Raw genomic sequence first — 3,639 nt, forward strand, 5'->3', positions numbered from 1 at the left:
CGGGTGTGAAAGGCGTCGTATACGTAAAGCCTTCGTTGCTTTTTTTTTTCTTACCACATTTAGTAATTTTATAAATTTTGAGGACATGTATAAGAATTTTGACGGCAAGTGTGAGCAGTTTGACGGCTAGTGTTACAACGATAAAATACAATTCGCTGTAGCCTTGGTTCCTTATTTTCTTATAATACATACGAGCCACATCAAAATAACAATGTTTCCATTACGTGGTTTCTCTCCATTTTTATATATATATATATGTATTATTTATCTGATTGCCTGCCAACTAGATATTGAAAACCTTATTATTTTATGACATATGAATATCTTTTTTTTTGTATATTTGATAATTCTATATTTTTAACTAACTTCTTCTTCGAAATTAACCTATGTTAGTACATATAAAGAAATACTCATTGCCCAAGTACCGCTGTAGCGTGAACCATCTGACGGCAAGTGTGAGCCCATGTCCAAAATTATGAACGAAAAGTCGGCAACTATGAGCGTGTTCACGGCAACTGTGAGGCCTTGGCCGGCAATTATGAACAAAAAGTCGGCAACTATGAGCATCATGAGAACTAGTGTGAGCACTTTGAAAGCACGTGTGAACATTCTGAAGCAAACTGCGAGTATTTTCAAGATAAGCATGAAGAATTATGTTTTCAATTGTGAGCCCCATAACTGCAATTATCAACAAAAAGTCGGCAACTATGAACGAAAAGTCGGCAACTATGAGCAGCGTGAAAGCCAGTGTGAGCACCTTGAAAGCACGTGTGAACTTTCTGGAGCAAACTGCGAGTATTTTCAAGATAAGCATGAAGAATTATGTTTTCAAATGTGAGCCCCATATCCGCAATTATGAACGAAAACTAGGCAACTATGAGCGTTTTGAATGCAACTGTGAGGCCTTGGTCGGCAATTATGAACGAATGGTCGGCAACTATGAGCACTTTTTTTTTTTTAATGTGAACATTCTGACGGCTTGCGTGAGGAATCTGACGGAAACTGTGAGGCTTTCGACAACAACCATGAACCATTTAACTTACACTATCAGCAGTATGTTAGATATTATGAATGAAAAGTCGGCAACTATGAGCATCGTGGAAACGAGTGTGAGCATTTTGAAAGTACGTGTGAAGATTCTGAAGGCAACTGTAAGTATTTTGAAGATGGGCACGAACGAATATGTAGGCAAATATGAGCCCTTTGTCCGCAATTATGAACGAAAAGTCGGCAACTATGAACGTTTTGACGGCAACTGTGAGGCCTTGGTCGGCAATTATGAACGAATAGTCGGCAACTATGAGCACTTTTTTTTTAATGTGAGAATTATCACGTTTTGCGTGAGCATTGTGACAGAAACTGTGAGGCTTTTGACACCAACCGTGAACCATTTAAGTTACACTATCAGCAGTATGTTAGATATTATGAATGAAAAGTCGGCAACTATGAGCATCGTGGAAGCGAGTGTGAGCATTTTTAAAGTACGCGTGAACATTCTGAAGGCAGCTGTGTGTATTCTGAGGATGAGCATGAAACATTATGTAGGAAACTATGAGCCCTTTGTCCGCAATTATGAACAAAAAGTCGGCAACTATGAGCGTTTTGACGGCAACTGTGAGGCGTTGGTCGGCAATTATAAACATGTAGTCGGCAACTATGAGCGTTTTGACAGCAACTGTGAGGCCTTGGTCGGCAATTATGAACGAATGGTCGGCAACTATGAGCACATTTTTTTTTTCTAATGTGAGGATTATCACGGCTTGTCTGAAGAACCTGGCCGCAACTGTGAGACTTTTCACAGCAACTGTGAACCATTTAACTTACACTATCAGCATTATGAATGAAAAGTCGGCAACTATGAGCATTGTGTAAGAGAGTGTGAGCATTTTGAAACTACGTGTGAACATTCTGAAGGCAACTGTGAGTATTTTTAGGATGAGCACGAATCAGTATGTGGGCAACTATGAGCCCTTTGTCCGCAATTATGAACGAAATGTCGGCAACTATGAGCGTTTTGACGGCAACTGTGAGGAGTTGGTCGGCAATTATGAGCAAATAGTCGGCAACTATGAGCACTTTTTTTTTTTTGAATGTGAGCATTCTGACGGCTTGTGTCAAGAATCTGACCGCAACTATGAGACTTTTGACAGCAACCATCAACCATGTAACTTACACTATCAGCATTATGAATAAAAAGTCGGCAACTATGACCATCGTGGGAGCGAGTGTGAGCTTTTTGAAAGTACGTGTGAACATTCTGAAGGCAACTGTGAGTATATTGAAGATAAGCACGAAACATTATGTAGGCAACTATTAGCCCTTTGTACGCAATTATGAACGAAAAGTCGGCAACTATGAGCGTTTTGACGGCAACTGTGAGGAGTTGGTCGGCAATTATGAGCAAATAGTCGGCAACTATGAGCACTTTTTTTTTTTGAATGTGAGCATTCTGACGGCTTGTGTCAAGAATCTGACCGCAACTATGAGACTTTTGACAGCAACCATCAACCATTTAACTTACACTATCAGCAATATGTTAGATATTATGAATGAAAAGTCAGCAACTATGAGCATCATGGAAGCGAGTGTGAGCATTTTGAAATTACGTTTGAACATTCTGAAGGCAACTGTCAGTATTTTGAAGATGAGCACGAACCATTATGTAGGCAACTATGAGCCCTTTGTACGCAATTATGAACAAAAAGTCGGCAACTATGAGCGTTTTGACGGCAACTGTGAGGCCTTGGTCGGCAATTATGAACGAATAGTCGGCAACTATGAGCACTTTTTTTTTAATGTGAGAATTCTTACGTTTTGCGTGAGCATTGTGACAGAAATTGTGAGGCTTCTGACACCAACCATGAACCACTTAACTTACACAATCAGCAGTATGTTAGATATTATGAATGAAAAGTCGGCAACTATGAGCATCGTGGAAGCGAATGTGAGCATTTTGAAACTACGTGTGAACATTCTGAAGGCAACTATGAGTATTTTGAAAATGAGCTGGAACCATTAAGTAGGCAACTATGAGCCCTTTGTACGCAATTATGAAGGAAAAGTCGGCAACTATGAGCGTTTTGACGGCAACTGTGAGGCTTTGGTCGGCAATTATGAACGAATAGTCGGCAACTATGAGCGTTTTGACGGCAACTGTGAGGCCTTGGTCGGCAATTATGAACGAATGGTCGGCAACTATGAGCGTTTTGACGGCAACTGTGAGGCCTTGGTCGGCAATTATGAACGAAAAGTCGCCAACTATGAGCGTTTTGATGGCAACTGTGAGGCCTTGGTCGGCAATTATGAACGAATGGTCGGCAACTATGAGCACTTTTTTCTTAATGTGAGCATTCTGACGGCTTGTGCAAATAATGTGACGGGAACTGTGAGCCTTTTGATGGCAACCATGATCCATTTAACTTACACTATCAGCAGTATGTTAGATATTATGAATGAAAAGTCGGCAACTATGAGCATCGTGGAAGCGAATGTGAGCATTTTGAAACTACGTGTGAACATTCTGAAGGCAACTATGAGTATTTTGAAGATGAGCTGGGACCATTAAGTAGGCAACTATGAGCCCTTTGTACGCAATTATGAACGAAAAGTCGGCAACTATGAGCGTTTTGACGGCAACAG

This window comes from Thermobia domestica, chromosome 6 (assembly GCF_964235325.1).
Source record: "Thermobia domestica chromosome 6, izTheDome1.hap1.1, whole genome shotgun sequence".
Taxonomy (NCBI): Eukaryota; Metazoa; Arthropoda; class Insecta; order Zygentoma; family Lepismatidae; genus Thermobia; species Thermobia domestica.